Source organism: Canis aureus, chromosome 1, assembly GCF_053574225.1.
Source record: "Canis aureus isolate CA01 chromosome 1, VMU_Caureus_v.1.0, whole genome shotgun sequence".
NCBI lineage: Eukaryota > Metazoa > Chordata > Mammalia > Carnivora > Canidae > Canis > Canis aureus.
In genome coordinates this window covers 106771556-106790972 of record NC_135611.1, presented here as the reverse complement: position 1 = coordinate 106790972, position 19417 = coordinate 106771556, and the positions used below count along the sequence as shown (strand labels likewise).

The 19417-nt window shown below is 44.7% G+C and overlaps 1 protein-coding gene and 1 long non-coding RNA gene across 6 annotated transcripts in view; one reads left to right on the top strand and one right to left on the bottom strand.

The window, feature by feature from the left end:
- The window catches only part of LOC144281323 (uncharacterized), a 56164-nt gene that overhangs the window by 26637 nt on the left and 10110 nt on the right, over positions 1–19417 (top strand). The window contains exons 3-6 of one of the 3 annotated variants that reach the window (XR_013349902.1): positions 4016–4082; positions 12271–12426; positions 15687–15745; positions 18202–18488. This is a non-coding gene — a long non-coding RNA (uncharacterized LOC144281323). Of the gene's footprint in view, positions 1–4015; positions 4083–12270; positions 12427–14067; positions 14389–15686; positions 15746–18201; positions 18489–19417 lie in introns of those variants that run through there. The other 2 variants (XR_013349901.1, XR_013349899.1) reach the window with 2 other exon arrangements.
- The window catches only part of LRRC4B (leucine rich repeat containing 4B), a 61725-nt gene that overhangs the window by 37671 nt on the left and 4637 nt on the right, over positions 1–19417 (bottom strand). For 2 of the 3 annotated variants that reach the window (XM_077844213.1, XM_077844223.1), the window contains exon 1: positions 506–929. The exons of the other annotated variant lie outside the window; for it this stretch is intronic. The gene's annotated coding sequence lies outside the window, so the exon portion shown is untranslated. Of the gene's footprint in view, positions 1–505; positions 930–19417 lie in introns of those variants that run through there. 3 annotated transcript variants of the gene reach the window in all.

Below are 19417 nucleotides of genomic sequence, written 5' to 3'. Positions count from 1 at the left end.
TACCAAGGCAACCGCTCCTGCCAGGCGCGGTCACCAAGGAAACCCCGTGCCCGCCTCTCCCCCTTCCCCATCACTGGCGTGCCCCCCCACCCCAAGCAGCAGCCGTGTGGAGGTGGGAGGGGCAATGGTGGGGGAAGAACTCGGGCTCCCACCCCAGGAAGGGGGGCCCACATCTACACTCGGCTAGCCCCCCCACCCTAAGCCTACATCTTCAACCCCGCAGCTGGATACGCGCAGCGATCACCGGACGTACACCACCCCCCCCCCCGCCCGTCCCGGAGGCAGCGGCGACCCCCCAAGACAACTCGCATGGCCCAGAGAACCCCCACCCGACTACCTCCCCCACCCGCTTCGGCTCTCCATCAGGCCCCGCCCACTGTCCTCTGCCGCCGACCCCCCCCCTCCGGGAGGAGGCCTTAGACCACGGTCCCCTAATTAAGAATGCCCCCACCCACCCTCCGCGGTTCCTCCCGCCCCCACCCGGCGCCCCTTGGCGGCTACTCACAGCGAGGAAAGGGGCTCCTTCTGGGGGGCAGCATGCCCGGCCCGCGGGGGGAGGACCCCCCCCAATGAGGCACAGGGATTTGGGGTGCGAGGCCCGCTGCGGGGAGGCGCGGGGGGCGGGGCTGCGGCCAGGCCTGGGTCTCTTGAGTTCTCCCCCCTCCCCGGCTCCTGGATGGGGAGGGGGCTTGCTTCCGCAGCGGCAGTGGTGGGGTTCGGGGGGCCGCTCTGTCTCCTCGCTCGCCCGCCCGCCTGCCGCCCGGCCCGGCGCCCTCGCCCGCCGGCCCGCCGCCCGCCTTCCTTCTTGCCTTCCTTTCTTTCCTTCTTTCTTCCCTTGCTTCCTTCCTTCCAGCCTTCCTTCCTTCCTTCCTTCTTTCCTTCCTTCCTCCCTCCTCGGGCCGCCGGCGCCGCTCTCCCCCCACCCCACCCCCCCAGGCCCCGGCCCCGGCCCCGGCCCCCGCCTCGGACGGTGCGGCAGCGACCGCGAGCAGCCGAGAGCGGCGGAGACGGGAGCGGAATACTGATGATGGAGGGGGAGCGGGAGGGAGGGGAGGGAGGGCGCCGGGAGGGGGGGGAGAGGCTGCCCGGGAAGGAAAGGAGGGGGGAGAGGAGAGAGGGGAGGGAAGACAGAGAGGAGGAGAGGAAGAGGGGGAAGAGAGGGGAGGGAGAAAAAAAAAGCAGAGGATGGTTAAGGGAGAGCAAGGGGGAGGGACAAGAGGGTGGAGGGGGAAGGGTGGAGGGGTAGAAGAAACAGAGGAAAGAAAAGGGAAGGGAGAAGAGGGAAGGAGGAGAGAAGGGAGGAAATCGGTATGGAGAGGGAAAGAGGGGAGGTAAGGGGGAAGGAAGGAGGAGGAGGAGGAGAAGGGGGAGGGGAGGGGAAGCAGGGGAGAGGAGGGAAGAGATTGAGAGTGGGGAGAGGGAGGGACTATGTCCGAGACTGAGGGGAAACAAGCGGAGTAACTCTTAGTACACCTTTGGTAAATATTTGCAGAATGAATGTGGGAGGGACGGGAGAGGGAGATGATACAGGGCAAGAGGGGACAGGCAGAGGAGGAGGGAAGTGGCTAGGGGACAGGGACAGGAGTGGGGCAGAGGGGGAAGGAAGCAGGGCCCCCTTGGGGGTCGCAGTGGGGAGAGGGAGTGGGGGCTAGGCTATTAGAGTTAAGAGCCAGGGGGAAGCTGGCAAGATGGGGAAGAGGGCAGGGAGCAAAGGAGCTGGACAGAGGATGGAGGAAGACCCATGGTGGGTTGGGGAGAGGACAGACCCAGGGCCAGGGAGATGGGAGCCGTGGAGCTGGAGCTCTGATGGCACTAGGTAGTGGGGGCCTGAGGAGGGGCACCAGGGCATTCCTTGAACCCCACTGTGTGCTTCCTTCATACCCCCACCACCACCCTCAGGACCAAGAAGGAGCCTCATGGGATCCCTGGGTGGCGCAGCGGTTTAGCGCCTGCCTTTGGCCCAGGGCCTGATCCTGGAGACCCTGGACCGATCCCACGTCGGGCTCCTGGTGCATGGAGCCTGCTTCTCCCTCTGCCTGTGTCTCTGCCTCTCTCTCTCTCTCTCTCTCTCTCTGTGTGTGTGTGTGTGTGTGTGACTATCATAAATAAATAAAAATTTTAAAAAAATTAAAAAAAAGAAAGAAGGAGCCTCACATCCATTTTCTACACAAGGACACTGGGCTCTCAGAAGCCCCAGGGCAGGATCCAAATCCAGAGTCCTGGGTTCTGGAAAGGAATTGTGGAAGATCTCCCTGGCCCAGACCTGTCAGGTGGAGGCTCCTGGAAGCAGGCAGAGAACAGAGCCCCACAGCCTCCCCCTTCATCCTCTCACCTCCCCCAGGTGTTGGCAGCGGGTGCTGGGGATACATTTAGAGCTGTGAAGTGACACTGTACCTCGGGTTCAGGGAGGTGGGGAGGGAGGATGCAGAGGCCCAGAGGTCACCTTGCTTTCTCTTTGCCCCATCAACTCTCCCTGTACACTCCCCTAAAAGACTCAAAATTAGGGGGTAATGAAACCCAGAAGGGGGCTGAAAGGAGGCAGCCCTATCCAGGACACTGAGTTTCCTTCTGGGTTCTGAAATTAGGGCAGAAATCTCATCTCTTCCTTGTCCCCCCTCCCAGCCCCCAAGAAGTCCAGCTACTACCATGGGACTCCTTTCCTCAGTCCCAGAGTCCCAGAGAGGTCACCTCTTTGTCTTTGTCCTTTTCCTTCTGAGAGCCCCAGGGAGGGGAAAGTTGGGCCCCTCTCATCCTCCTAGGCAGAAATGGGGCACAATGGAGTCGGGTCTGGGGAAGGAAGGTGCCCCAGACAGACAGGTGTAATGAGCCAGAGTGGGAGACAGGCCTGGAGTTCATGAGTGACAAGTGAGGTCACATTTGGGTGCAGAAGAAGCAGCTGTGAGCAGATGTGAGACCTACAGAGAGGGAAGCTGTGAGAGGAGAGACAGGCAAGGGCCACAGAGCAACAGGTCGGTTGTGGAGCTTTGGGTTCCCACCTGGCTGCTGCTCAAATCTGGTTTAGGAGACTGGAGGAATGAATGTGTGTGTACTCCAAGGTGCAGCACAGTGCAGGCCCAAGGGCAGCAGTAACATTGGTGAAACTGTAGCGATGATGGCAGCCAGCGTGTTCTGCAGGCGAACTACTACTACCATCAGATGCTGTGCTGAGCACTTTGTGAACACCTTGCTGTCTCCTTATAACTACCCTGAACTTGACTCTGAGGGATATGGGCACTGGTGGACACAGGCAGGGGTCTGTGAAGTCCCTGCTGTGCCAGCATTTACTCTTTAATACAGGAGGGTCCCTGGGAGAGGTCAGTGCAGGGAAATAGGGAAGAATTTCAATATCTTACCCACCCATGAGCTTCCGGTCCACAGTCTGAAACTCTGCCTGTAGGGAGTGACTCCTCTGTGTGATTGTCATTGAGTAACAGTGTTCACTGAGGACTGGCTCAGTACCTGATGCCAGCCAGGGCCCTGAGAGTCAGGGACAGACAGAGCTGGAGAACAGGACAGAGCACAGTCCCTGCTCTCAGGGGGTTCACCTTTCAGGAGAAAGGTTACCCAAAGACCTATTTCAGATAAATAAAAGGGGGTACTAGGAGAGGTGTGGTCGAGTATCTGGAGGACAGACTTGAGGTCAAGGGAGGCCTCCCAGAGGAAGGCTTTTCAGCCAAGATCTACATGACAAGAAAGAGGCAGCTGGGAGGGTGACATAGAAGAGCCCCCAGGCAGAAGGCATATGAGGAGCTGAGGCCCTGGGAGGACAGCAAGCTTGGGCTGATTGAGAGAGAAAGCCAGTGTGGCAGAAGATGGTGAGAGACAGGCAGAGTGGAAGAAGAGAATGACAGAGTGCTAGGTTTGGCTCAAATACAATACTAAAGCCTTGATGACACCTCTGTACCCTAAACTTTGCCCTAAAACTCAACTCAGATGGCAATCCTGAGTAACCTAAACCCTGACCCCCATTTTTCTTTCATGTTTTCAACATTGACTGGGGCCTATGATGCACCAGAAACCATATTACCTAAAGAAGTGGTGGCAGTGACCCTGGGAACCCCTGTAACAGTGGAGATGCAAAGGTATGTTTACTATTTCAAAAAACCAAATGTAAATTGTGTATTTCTTATGGGATGGCATGTCAGAGGTTAACCCAAACATCAAATTTCTCTGCTTCAGGCTGTTAAGAAAAAAACTTTTTTTTAAGAGAAAATTTTCTAATCCACTCAGTATTAACTGCTTGTCGCACCCTGATCAGAAGTTTTTTTTTTTAAAGATTAATTAATTTATTTATTAATGATAGACAGAGAGAGAGAGAGAGGCAGAGACACAGGAGGAGGGAGAAGCAGGCTCCATGCCAGGAGCCTGACGTGGGACTCGATCCCAGGACTCCAGAATCGCACCCTGGGCCAAAGGCAGGCGCTAATCCACTGAGCCACCCAGGGATCCCCCTGATCAGAAGTTCTGATGGGTACTTAGGTATACCTTTGATAAATAAAGTATGGGCAAAGGAAATTTTCCCCCCATGTAGTTTGGTTTGCTCAGAAAACTCTTTCAAGGGACGCCTGGGTGGCTCAGTGGTTGAGCATCTGCCTTCACGCTTAGGGAGTGATCCTGGGATCCCAGGATCGAGTTCCTCATCAGGCTCATTGCGGGGAACCTGCTTCTCCCTCTGCTTGTGTCTCTACCTCTCTCTCTCTCTCTTTCTTTCTGTGTCTGTCATGAATAAATAAAAAAAGAAAACTCTTTCAAAGTGAGGTCCATGGGGGTAGAGGTATCACAGACACACCCCTCCCCGGCCAGTATTCATGTATTTTGTCCAATATATCACACTGAGAAAATGCCATGGGCCTTAACCTCTGCTGGTAAATAATCATGATTGTCATCAAAGGTGGAGAGTTCTAGGAAGCGGGAAGCATCACAGTGGGTGTTAAGCGAGGCCCTAGGTCTTCCCCCAATTCTGTCCTTCGCTATATCTCCAACTCCAACCCTAACCCTAATTCTTAGGAGAGATGATGACCACTGAAAAATGAACACAGGGTTAGATGCTCAACTTTTACAGCAGAGAAACATCCTGTTTACCTGCTTGTCAGGTTTCCAAAACATCTGTGTTTGTCCTGAGACAGAGTAGCTGACCATATTTCCCAAAGATGGCTATAACAATATCCTCCATGCCACATGTTCTGACACTCCTCTGTGTGCCATCCCTTGGACTGAGGAGGGCTTTTGTGACTTTTGTGGCCAACAGAGTGTGGCAGCAGTAATGCCATGTGACTTTCAAGGCCAGGTCATAAAATAGATGAAGCTTCTGCTTTATGCTGGAATATTCACTCCTGAGCCTTTGGTGGCTATATAAGCCAAAGGCCTGTTCTGAGGTTGCCATGCTGGGAGGAAGCTCAAACTAAGCCATGTGGAGAGGCCGCAGAGAGAGGCCTGATACTATCCAAGGAGGGAAAGATGCCTGGCCTGCACACCTTATCCTGCCTGTCTTATCCTCACTATAGTCTCACTATGTCCACTTTATAGATCCAGAGCCAGAAGTGCCCAGAGGAGTCCTTCCCAAATTCTTGACTCACAGAAACCTTACGACATAATAAAATGATTTTGTTGTTTTAAGCCACTAAATACTGAGAGCAATTTGTTACACAGCAGTAGATAAGTACAACAGTCAGCAACACAGACCACTAGCACTGTAGTTCTTTACTAGACTGGGCAGTCTCAAACCATCTGCTTCCACCAGTGGTTGAAAGTTTGGCTGAAATAAGCATGCATCCTAACCTGGTCTTAGTTTCTAGATATTATTCCCCTCCAAGGTGCCAGACTCCTTGGAAAAACAACTGGTTCCAGGTTTGGGGTAGGGCCAGTACAAAGTCAACCTGGGATATCTTTTGTACCAAAAAGACAAGGAAGTGCTCAAAGCCTAATGGGACCACATTAAAAGGCTACAAGAGCCAGCTTGAAGGGGTTCTACTGGGAAAAGTTGGGACAGTTTAGCACACCTGGGTGCTCAGTCATTGAGCACCTGCCTTCAGCTCAGGTGGTGATCCGAGTCCTGGGATCGAGCCCCATATTGGGCTCCCTATGGAGAGCCTGCTTCTCCCTCTGCCTATGTTTCTGCCTCTCTCTGTCTCTCATGAATAAATAAATAAAATCTTTTTTAAAAGTTTGGGCAATTTGAGCACCAAAGGGAATGACTAGGTCAGTAACATGTTTTGTGTGACTGTTACACACACACATAAATGTGTGTGTATGTAAATACATATTTATCATATATAAAGATTTTTAAAATTATTTAAGAGAGAGAGAGCATGAGTTGGGGAGAAGGGCAGAGGGAGAGGGAGAAGCAAGGGCTCAATTCCAGAACTCCAGGAGATCATGACCTGAGCCAAAGGCAGACACTTAACCAACTGACCCAACCAGGTGCCCCATATTTATCATATATAGATATGGCAGATATGATGATATATACCTATGACAGAATGATAATCACTAGTTTTAAGTCCCAAATTCATTCCTCCAAGGATCATCAGAATATTCACATGTTGCTAAAGTCTCACTCTGCAGATTATTCATACCTGTATAGTGGAGAGAAGCAGTGGTCGCCACCTTAACAAACCTATGAAAGCATCACTAATCATGGGAAAACCTGGCATATGTGCCTCCTGAAGTAAAGCAAAATGAAGAAAAGCATCATTTATGAGATTTTGTTGCCAAGAATGTTTATTTTTAAAAAAATTTAAAAGATTATTTATTTATTCATGAGAGACACAGAGAGAAAGAGAGAGGCAGAGACACAGGCAGAGGGAGAAGCAGGCTCCACGCAGGGAGCCCAATGTGGAACTGATCCTTGGACTTCAGGACCACGCCCTGGGCCGAAGGCAGGCACCAAATCGCTGAGCCACCCAGGGATCCCTGCCAAGAATGTTTAAATTGAATCTAATTAAGCCTTAAGACCCTTGGTTCCCAAACTATAGCTGAAGCACCCTGGGGGGAACTGTAACAAACTCCCAGCAATGCTGTGCTGGTAGATGATTTAACAACCAGCTCTCTGAGAAAAAGTGGCCACTGAGCACTGTGACATTAACAGTCAGTTGAAAAGAGATGTACTATGCCTCTTTCTTGGAAAGCCAGTATTGGCTGCCTCCTGGTTACAGGATATTTAAAGTTTTCAAGAGAAAGAGTGGCACTTGATATCTATTAGAAAACATTTGACCTACTAATTCTGAGGTAGTTCACAGTTTCAATGTTATATTTGCTCTACATTTTTTTGGATGACAAGTCTTTGGGAAGCTGGGTTTTTGGTAGTTCTGTCATTAAAAGCAAACACTGGGGCGCCTGGGTGGCTCAGTGTTTGAGTATCTGCCTTCAGCTCAGGTTATGATCCTGGGGTCCTGGGATCGAGTCTCGCATTGGGCTCCCTGTGAGGAGCCTGCTTTTCCCTCTGCCTGTGTCTCTGCCTCTCTCTCTCTGTGTCTCCCATGAATAAATAAATAAAATCTTAAAAAAAAAAAAGCAAACACTGCCCTGAAAATCTTTGTGGAACAGGATATGAAGGAGAGTGGTCAGAGTGATTCTGATGTTTGAGAGGTTGTATACTGCCATCCTGTTAATAAGTAATTAGTTTTGTTTAAGAATGAAATAAAATATTTTACTCTCAATTTATGTGCATTACTTCTTCAACTGGTGGTGAGTTGTTCAGTCATAAACTTAATAAATGGGTATTTTAGTTAGGTATTTCTTTTGAGCCTATGTACACTATGAAAGAATTACAGAGATACCAAAGGCACTGTGAAGTGAGAATGTTTGGGAACTCCTGCTCCAGACCTAATTTCCATCTTCTAGAAAGGAGGATAGAGGAACAAGTTAAAAGACACTATGGAGAAACAATGAGACAAATCCAGACTGTGGGGCATTTACAAAATAAGCAGCCTGGTTTCTTCAAAAAGTCAGTATCATAGAAGAGTAAACAAAGTTGGAATAGTTGCTCTGGATTAAAAGAGATTAAAGGAGATGTAATAACCAAATGCAGTGCATGAAACTTGCTTAGGTCCTGATTTCAAACATATTTTACAAGCCCTAAAAGACAGTCTCTGGGCAGCTGGGGAAATGTGAATTTGGTCTCGATCTTTGAAACATTAAGGAATTAATGTTAATTTTATTATGTGTAATAATATGATATTGTGATTATGTAGGAGTACATTCTTATTCTTAGGAGGTTCCTGCTGAAGTATTTATGTCTGCAATTTACTTTCAGGTAATTCAGCATTTGAAGTATGAATAATTATTGAGTCTAAATGGTGGGTAGATAGATGCTCAATTTTTTTTTCAATTTTTCTGTATGTTGTCATTTTTCATAAAAAATGTGGTGGGGATTCAGCTGAGAGAATAACACTTAGGGCAGGTTGTCACTTGCAATTAACCCCTTTGCATCCTGCATAAAACAATTATTCTCTGTTTGTACCAGCACTTAAGATTGCCTGGGTAGCCCTGGTGGCTCAGTGGTTTAGCGCCGCCTTCAGCCCAGGGCGTGATCCTGGAGATGTCGGGTTCCCTGCATGGAGCCTGCTTCTCCCTCTACCTGTGTCTCTGCCTTTCTCTCTCTCTGTGTATAAATTATATCATGAATAAATAAATGAAGTCTAAAAAAAAATATTGCCCTAGTATCTCTCATCTGAAGAAATAATAATTCTCCAAATCCCCTCCTTTGACACCATATTTCCCTGCAGTGCATCCTATTCTTTGTCATTTTCAGCAGAACTTCTAAAACCATTGGGATGACTATCTCCTGTTCTTCATGTCCTACTCTCTCTTCAAACGCCAACTGGGAGTCTGTCCACCGCCCCCCCCCCACACACACACACTCCTCCCTCACTAAACTGCCCTTGTCTAGATCACCAGGACCTTCATGTTGCAAATCCAGGGGCCACTTCTCATTCCTACCCTACTTATCCACTTAGCAGCATTTGATATAGTGTCTCCTTGAAACCATGTCTTCTCTTGGCTTTAGTGACTCCAAACCCTCCACGATTTATTCCTCCCTCATCAGAACTTTGTCGGCTTCTCGACCTTCATTTGGCTTCTCAGTGTGGGAGGAGACCTGCAGGGACCAAGCCCTCTCTGGTGCTCTTCTCTCTCTCCCTAGGTGACCTCACCCTGTTCTGTGGCTTTAAACACTCCAGTCAGCTGACGAATGTGGGTCTCCAGCCCTAACCTCTGCACTGAGCTCTCCCTCCCTGCATGCACACAAAGGGGTACTTGACATTTCCACTTCTCAAATGCAACATATCTAAAACAGACCTCTAGACTTCCACCCCACACACACACCTGTTTTGCTTCCAGTCTTCCCTACTTCAGCAAATTGTACCACCTTCCATTTAGTTGAGGAAGGAATAGAGAAGTTGTTCTTGGTTGTGCTCTTTTCTCACCCTCATCCAACCCATCATCCAGTCTGTGGCTCTACATCTTTTTTTTTTTTTTTTAAGATTTTATTCACTTCTTTTTTTTTATTTTTTTATTTTATTTTTATTTATTTATGATAGTCACACACACAGAGAGAGAGAGAGGCAGAGACATAAGCAGAGAGAGAAGCAGGCTCCATGCACCGGGAGCCCGACGTGGGATTCGATCCCAGGTCTCCAGGATCGCGCCCTGGGCCAAAGGCAGGCGCTAAACCGCTGCGCCACCCAGGGTTCCCGATTTTATTCACTTCTTCATGAGAGACACAGAGAGAGAGGCACAGATATAGGCAGAGGGAGAAGCAGGCTGCTTGTGGGGAGCCCAATGTGGGACTCAATCCCAGGACCCCGAGATCATACCCTAAGCCAAAGGCAGATGCTCAACCACTGAGCCACCCAGGTGCACCTTGTGGTTCTACTTCTAAAATATGTTGCAAACGGTCCTTTCTTTCTCTTCTACTACCACAGTAGCAATAGTCACCATCCTCTCTCCCGTGGCCAGCTAAAGGCCTCCTCATTGGCCTTATTGCCACTCCTGTATCCCTACAATCCGTTCTCCACACAGTAGCCAGACTGATTTTTTTTTAAGATTTTATTTATTTATTCATGAGAGACACAGTGAGAGAGGCAGAGACATAGATAGAGGGAGAAGCAGGTTCCTTACAGACAACCCAATGTAGGACTCAATTCCTGTACCTGAGATCACCCCCTGAGCCAAAGGCAGACATTCAACTGCTGAGCCACCCAGGTGTCCCAAAACTGATCTTGTTAAAATGTAAATCAGATCATATTATCTCTCAACTTAAGACATTCTGAGGACTTCCCACCCTACTTCAAATTAAATCTGCACTCCTGAACATGGCCTACTGTACCTTGCATGGTCTGGGCCCTGATAGCACTCTACATCATCTCTTACCATTCTGCCCTTCACTCACTACACTCCAGCTTCTTCCACTACAGTGGGCTCATTTCTACCCCAGGGCCTTTGTGCCAGCTACTTTCCACCTGCAACACTCTTTTCCCAGATCTTCACATGGCTGGCTCCTTCTGATTTTCAGGCCTCAGTTCAAATATCACCTTTCAAAGAGAAATTCCTTGTCCAACTTATTTAAAGGAGCCCTCATATCCACTCCTGGCCACTCTTTATAACAAGACTCTGTCCTATTTTCTTCATAACATTTATTCATAACTGAAATTTTCTTATTTGTTTGTTTATCTACTACTCACTGACTGTTTTTCTCCACTAGATGGCAAAACCCCTTAAGAATAGACACCTGGTCTATTCCCAGTGATTACTATAATACCAGTGTATAGAAAGTGTCAGAAAAATGGTGTATTTTCATTAAATTTGTTGAATACAATAATCTATCCAGTCTTATGTGTACTTCAAACATTCTTGAAACAAAACCATTCCTCAGCATAATGAAACACTACCTGTGTTTGTTGTACCTACTGTGCATTAGGCAGATGCTTGTGTTACTGTGTATCAGACAGATGCTCATGTTATCTCTAACCCAACAATCCCATGAGGAAGGTGCTCTTATACTCTCTATTTTACAGAGAAGACTCAAGTTTGAAGAGGTGAGTACTTATACACAGGGAGGAAATTTAGATTGGATTCCAAATCTGCCCTACTTGGCTCCAAAGCACATGCTCTTTCTACTCTACCATACGTTTGGGACATAACTGGATCACAATTTCTTTTCATTATAATACATTGGTGGGGGGACACCTGGGTGGCTCAGCGGTTGAGCATCTGCCTTCAACTCAGGGCATGATCTTGGAGTCCCAGAATTGGGTCCCACATTGGGCTCCCTGCAAGGAGCCTGCCTCTCCCTCTGCCTATGTCTCTGCCTTTCTCTCTGTGTCTCTCATGAATAAATAAATAAAATCTTAATAAATAAATAAATAAATAAATAAATAAATAAATAAATAAATAAACAAACAAACCATCTGGAAGTTTGCTGTTTAAAAATAAATAAATAATACATTGGGAACTCCTGCCTTAGGGCCATGATGAAGTAACTGGTACCAGACCTGCCCTTCTGTAATAAACAACTATTAAAGTGGACACAATGTGTGAGGTCACTGTTTTCAGGCATTGAATAAATAATATAGAAGAGGACTAGGATTCTGAAGCCTGTGCTACCACCTGGTAATTTCACTCTTGGGTATTTACTCAAGAGAAATTAGAACAAGTCTCCATATACAGTCCACACAAAGACTAAGGAAGAGCAAAGCATCTTTATTAATAATAACATAAAACTGGAAATAACTCCAACTTTCATCAACAATGGAATAGACAAACCCACTGTAGTATATTCATAAAATGGAATACTATTTAGCAACAAAAAGAATAAACTATTGATACGTTCAACAACATGGATGAGTCTCATAGACATTATGTTGAGCAAGAAGAAAAGACATGAAAGAAAACATACTGTATGATTCTATTTGTGTAAAGTTCAAGAAAAGGCAGAATTATTAGTAATAGAAATAAGAATAGTGGTTGCCTATGGGCTTGGGGATTAATTGGAAAGGGGCATATGAAAACCTTCTGGGTTGATGGAAATATTCTATTATCTTGAATAAGGTATTGGTTACATGTGCTATAGATTTGTCAAAACTCACTAAATTGTAACCTTAATATCTCTGCATTTTACTGTACATAAATTGTTCCTAAAAATAATTCATTGCCCTCCATTTCATATAATTTACAAAAGTAAATTCTAGATGTTTTATATATCTAGATCTAAGAGGTAAAACAATACAGCTTTTATTTATTTTATTTTTATTTTTATTTTTTTCAATACAGCTTTTAAAAGAAAGCACAGGGGAGCATTTTCATGTGCACATGCAGAAAAGATGTCTTAAACAAGACCAAAGTTAACTATGGAGGGAAAAATTGGTAAGATGGACTATATTAAGAACTTCTGTTCAACAAAAGAAAGTGAAAAGGCAAGGTACAAAGGTGTGTTTTTATTCAGAATATGTAAATAATTCCTTGTAATCAATAAGGAAAAGTCAGACAAGCCAACAGAAAAATGGACGAACTCTTACCCTGCTGGTGGGAGCATAAACACTCTGGAAAACAGATCCTCAAAAGCTGAGCATCTGCATTCCCTGACTCCTAGGTAGTTATCCACCAGAAATACATACATGTGTTCACCCAAAGATATGTACAATGACTTTCACAGTAGCACTGCTCACAGTAGCCAAAATCTGAAAACAATCCAAACATGCATTGACAACAGAATGAAAGAGTAAACTGTGGTACAGTCACAAAATGGGGACTGTTCCTACAGCAATGAGAATGAATGACCTACAATCACATGCAACAACATGGATAGAATGAAAAAGGAAGCTAATCCCATAAGAGGCAAAAGTAATCCATGGGATTTGAAGTTAAGATAGTGACTACCCTTGGAACGATCATGGTGCCTGGAAGGGAACATGACAGGGCTTCTGGGAGGCTGGGTATATGTTCTCCTTCTTGATCTGGCTGCTGATTACATGGGTTTGTTCACTTTATAGAAATTTACTGAGCTGGACACTTAAAATTTGAGTATTTTTCTCTGTGTATATTATGTTTTTTAAAAGTTTTATTATTTTTTTAAAGATGTTATTTATTTATTCATGAGACACACACAGAGAGGCAGAGACACAGGCAGAGGCAGAAGCAGCCTCCATGCAGCAAGCCCGATGTGGGACCTGATCCCGGGACTCCAGGATCACACTCTAGGCTGAGGCAGTGCTAAACCACTGAGCCACCCAGGCGTCCCTAGTTTTATTTCTTTAGAGTAAAGTAATTAATGGCTGTATTAGTTTTCTATTGCTGCTATAAAAATTAAACAAATTAAGTGGCTTAAAACAACACAGATTTGTTATAACGTTGGAGGCCAGAAGTCCAAAGTCAGTCTCGCTAGGCTAAAAAAGTGTATTCTTCAGGAGAATCCAGGAGGGAATCTGTTTCCTAGCCTGAGAAGCCTGCATTCCTTGGTTCATGGCTCCATCACTCCAACCTCTGCTACTAATGTCACATCGCCTTCTCTGATTCTGATCCTCCTGTCTCCCTCTTGTGATTACAATTGGCCCCCAAGGATATTCCACGATTATTTCCCCACTTCAAGATCCTTAACCTGGCCACATATGCAAAGTCCTTCTTGCCCTATAAATCAACATATTCACAGGTTCCAGGGAATAGGATGTGGGCATCTTTATTCTGTCTGCCAGAATGATTGTGAAAGAACAGGTGTCAAAGAGAGAAAAGGAGAAAAAAAATTCCATACTCTCCCCTTCCAAATACAATCCTCTCTAGCAGTTTGGTACGTTTCCATTTAGTCTTTAAAAGCATAGTTATATTCATACTTCATAGAAAATGTGAGCATTCTGCTTTTGTTCACTGAACATTACCTCACCAACATTTCCATGCTAATATATATTTCTCAAAATGTCATTTAAAATGGCTGTGTAATATTCTATTGAGTGGATGCAGCATAGTTAACTTAACCATTCCCTTCTAGTTGGATACCCTAGCAATTTTATTTTTGAAAAAAACCATTATAAATAACATCATGATGAACCTCTTTGTATATATTTGTTTGACTTGCAGGTGGACTCCAAGGCCTTAAGAGCTTGACCATTTTTCCTGCACTTGACACCTACTGCCAAATTGCTTTCCAGAGGGTGGCAGCAATTTTCATTCCGACACCACATATGGACATGGATATCTGTTTTGTTGTGCTCTCACCAGTATTTAGTGGAACCTTAAAATATTTGTTGCTTATTTGATGGGCAGAAAAAAGAATCACTGAGTTGTTTTAGTGCTATGCCCTTGGGCTTTATCAAAAGGAACAAAACAAAATAGTTTACTGCAAAGTGTTGTTAATGATCCAATAATTCAATTCATAAGAACTTCTATTAAAGAAATAACCAGGGGATCCCTGGGTGGCTCAGCGGTTTAGTGCCTGCCTTTGGCCCAGGGCGTGATCCTGGAGTCCCGGGATCGGTCCCGGGATCGGTCCCAGAATCGGGTCCCGGAATCGGCATGGAGCCTGCTTCTCCCTCCTCCTGTGTCTCTGCCGCCCCGTCCCCCATGTCTATCATAAATAAATAAATCTTTTTTTTTTAAGAAATAACCAGAGAGGTACGTAAAAAATATATATATACACTCAAAGATGTGTGTTAGAGGCACCTGGGTGGCTCAGTGGTTGAGTACCTCCCTTTGGCTCCGGTTGTGATCCTGGAGTCCTGGGATCGAGTCCCGCACTGGGCTCTCCCAGGGAGCCTACTTCTCCCTCTGCCTATGTCTCTGTGTTTCTCATGAATAAATAAATAAAATATTTTTTAAAAGATGTCTGCTATTTGTGATAGCCAAATTTGAAAATAACTTACATGTTAAAAACAGAGCATGTATGACCTTGGTGAAGTCACATACCTGTATCCTGTAGTTTGCATTTCTAATCACTCTTGCCCTTGTTATTGTTTGTTCATTCATCTCATATATGGACTGAACTCTGTGTTGGGAGCGGAGTGATGAACAGAACAGTAGGAAATAAAAATGCTGTACTCAGGAAGCTTATAATGTTGTCTAGTAGATTGACCTAGTTCGCTGGAAGATCTCTTTGCCTCTGTTTTCCCATCTTTAAAAGGGGGGATGAGTTGGAAGGAGTTGGAACAGATACCATCTGTGTCCTTCAAAATCCAATTTCTAGGCCTCTAGTTAATTGACTTCTTATTCTCCTTGTTAAACTTAAATCTCCTTGAGGGGGATCTGCTCTCTTGTCAGCCCAGGAGGGGCCTCTGTCAGGTAACAGCACTATTACTTTCCTCCGGGAGTTATCTTGTCCTACTTTGCTTCTATGTGACTTCAGTGCAGCTGACCCATCCTAGGTGTTAGGAGAATGTGCCTGAGCCAGGCCTGGCATCTCCCAATCAATGAGAACCAATCTCAGAACCTTTTCTGGGGTTGCCAGGGAAAAGGTGTTGGCTTTGTCCTGGGGTTGGTTAGCTGGTAGAAATGAAATGTTGAGCTGCCAGTATTTGAGCAATCTGTACTCTGCACAAATTCAGCCAGTGCTTCTCTTGCCAAACCTATGTCCTGGGTAAAAGACTGTGCCAGACAGATGGATGGGATGCCTTTTTGAAATTTATCCACCCAGAGTTAGTGGCTTTTTGTAACTTGCCCAGTCCAGGGCCCTTCTTTATTGTTGTTTGTAATTTTCCCTTAAGGCACCTGGTGACCCTGCCATAATGCAAAAGAGGCTGCCTGAGAATAAAGCAACACAGAGGTAAGCAAAAGGGAGAAACAGAGAGATATGTTCCTGCTAGCAATATTTGGGTGCCTGATCCAGCTACTCCTGATGCCAATACCAGTCATGAACTGTACAATTTCGTGAACCAAGGAATGTACACTCCCCCCCTTTTTTGCTTGAACCAGTTTTTGTTGGGGTTCTTCTACTTGCACGTGTAACATAACTGACTGATACTGTGAGGGACTGCTTGCTAATTCCTATCTTCTCATGCTGCTCAGCACTCTCTCATTCTCCCTCTATGGGCTATCAGTTTACTTTAAAATGAAGGAGTTGAATCAGCAGTGCTTCCTATTTTAGTGCTGATGAGATATATATCTCATATAAAATCATATATAAATATATAGGATTTTATTTTTATTTATTTTTATATATTATAAAATCATATATAAATCATATATATATGATTTTAGAGGAATCTTGTTACATGAAGTAGGGAAGGTTGAGTTTATTGGCCCCATTCTACAGCTGTGATAATGGCAGTTGGGAGCAATTAAATGATTTGTTCAAAGTAACATAAAACAAGTACACAGAGCTGCTGGGATTTGGATCTTGAGCTGTCTGGCTCCAAGTCCTGTGCTCCATTGACAGGTGGGGAAGCTGTGATCCATATAGAGAAAGCGACTTTAAAATCACAGGGAATGGAAAGAGGGGCAATTAGTGGCAGGCTCTCCTGATTTCCACCTGGTGCCTTTTCCTCTGCATTGTGCTACATCGTGGCTGATAGTAGCCATAAAAGCATTTTGGAAAAAAAGTCAATATATATTTCCTCATAGGACTGGCAAAACTAAATTGACTGGTATATTATGCGTTGATGCTCTCTGTCCCATGGCCTGTAGAAACAAAAATTGGTATGCCTACACTGCATCCTCCACCTTGTCCTGGCTTTGTTGTGTACAGGGTACTTGCTGGTCTTTTAACTTGGTGCATGGTCACATGACTTGCTTTGGCCAATGGCATGTGGGTAAAAACAACAGGGTGTCAATCCTGAGTCTAGGACTTAAGTGGGCTAGCATGTTGCCATTAGTCCTCTGAATCTCTGCTCTGGCCACCAAAAGCTTTCCCTAGTAGCTGATCCTCCCTCTGCCTGAGCCCCAGGATGAAACACCTGGAGCAGATTTGAGCCAACCAGACCTGCAGCCTATGGCAGAGCAGCCCTAGCCAAGCCAAGCTAAAAAACAATACAATGATTATTATTTGAAGTTGCTGAGTTTTTGGTATTCATTATATAACAATAGTTTAAAGCTACAGGAAGTGTTTACTAAAATTAAAATGAATACACCCACATGACCTGATGATTCCACAGGTTCTTATGGACCCTAATGGAATATACCTTTACCCAAGGACACTTGTATAAAGATGTTCACAGCAACATTGTTTTTAGGAGCAAAGAAACAAAAAAATAATCCAAATGTCCAGCAACAGAACAGATAAATAAACATGAGTTTTCTGGAATGTTATTGCAGTTCTTAAAAGAAATGGTACAGAGCTATTTAAGTAAATCTGGATAGATTTCCAAGACATATTGTTGAGTTAAAAAAGCAAGCTGCAGAACAATATGTACAGTATGATCCCATTTATGTTAAAACACACTCACATGCTTGCTCAAAACAATACTACTCATTTACTATACAATACTATGCATACACTGTATTACTAAATACATATACATGCTTTTAGACAAAGATCTGGAAGGACCCACCATAACAGTGATAACAATGGTTACTTCCAGAGAAGATACCTAGTTTGTAGAGAAGTGATTAAAGGGGACTTTAGCTTTATCTGTAACACTGTTTTCAAAAGCCAAACCAATTTGTACAACCAAATTGTACAAACCAGATTGCACAATTACTTCTACAATTGAAAAAATATTTTTACAAGGGAAGGAATATATGTGAGTATATATATATATATGTATACTACAAATATAAACCTAAGATTTTATTTTAAATGTTCTCTAGAGGCATACAAACTTGAATTCCAGTCCTATCTCTACCACCAGCTTCCATAAGTCACTCCATCACTCCGAACTTCTGTTTTCCTATAGATAAAATTGGGATACTAATTTATATTTAATAGGGTTGCCACAAAAAGTAAATAATAATGTATGTAAAGTCCCACGAATAGTGTCTGACAGGTAGTATATATTCAATTAAGTATTCACTCCCCTCCATTTTCCAGCTGCTCCTAATTCTGACCTTGCTTCTAACCCAGGAGTCAAACTGTGGTGATGGATTTGTGGGTACCTCCTCAGAATTTATCTCCTCTTTGTTAGATAGGATGATGGCTCCCTAAAAATGTCATAATCCTCAGAACCTGCGATTATGTCAGGTTCAATGGTAAAGGGGAATCAATATTGCTCATTGCTGACTTTAGGGGGTAACCTAAATTATCTACATGGGCCCAATATAATCACGAGGTTCTATTTCTACCAGGAGGGGAGAGCCTGCATAAAGAAGCAGCCAATTAGAGGAAATCAGAGGGCTCAGAAATTCAAGGGATGTAACTGGTGACATCCTGTGAGAGCCTGGATCCATGCGTGAAGTTTTGGGCTAACCGTGACTTTTCATCTACACTTGACCCTGGAACTGAGAGGGAGTTAGGGGTGCTGACCCCATCCCCCACACAGCTGAAAATCTCAGGAAAACTTCTGACTCCCCAAAACCTTAACCACTAGTAACCTACTGTGGACCAGAAGCCTTACCAATAACATGAAGGGGCGATGAACTCATATTTTGTATATGTATTATATATAGTATTCTTATAATAAAACTAGAGAAACTGCTACTAAAAATTATAAGAAAAATATATTTACAGTACTGTACTGTATTTATTTTTAAAAACTGTGCATAAGTGGACCTGCAGTTCAAACCCATTGTTCAAGAGTCAACTGTACATGAGACAATAACCACTCCCTTTTTCAGCCAGTTAGAGTTGGAATTTTGTTCTCTGCAAATGAAATAATCCCTCTGAGAATCTGATGAGCTAGAAACTCATTCCCTAGAGAAAAATACATGCAGACAAACCTTTGTATACAATTCCAGGGAAACTTATGACCCCCTGAAGCCAGGCCCCAGGTTATGAAGTCCTGCTCTGTTCTAAACATATCACTGCCAGCAGGCATCAAAGAGAAGGAAAGAAGAGAGAAAGTCTTCAGGGAGTCCAGGATCCCTCCTTCTATTCCTGTAGAGGAACTTTGATATGGGTCAAAGACAAATAATTGGATCAAAGAATAAAGGATGGGAGCTCTCTGCGGAAGGTGCAAAAGGCTCTTTGGGATCACTTCATTCTGTTTCCTTGAGGAAATCTCTGCCTCTCTTCTGGGATCTACTGGAAAAGGGTGTAAAATTGGGGCAACTCAGCATCTCTTGGATCTCCTTCCTGGGTTATGTTTTCTATCTTCCCACACTTGGGACAACTAAAGATCAGAGAGGTATAGTGAATTGCCCAAGATACACAACAAAAGTATGAAGTTTTTGAATTCTGGCCTACTTAGGTCTTTTACATATAAAGAGTCCTGCCAAGGTTTCCTTCCTTTTTTTTAAATTTTTTTTTAATTTATTATTTTTTATTTTTTTTTTTATTTATGATAGTCACACACACAGAGAGAGAGAGGCGCAGAGACATAGGCAGAGGGAGAAGCAGGCTCCA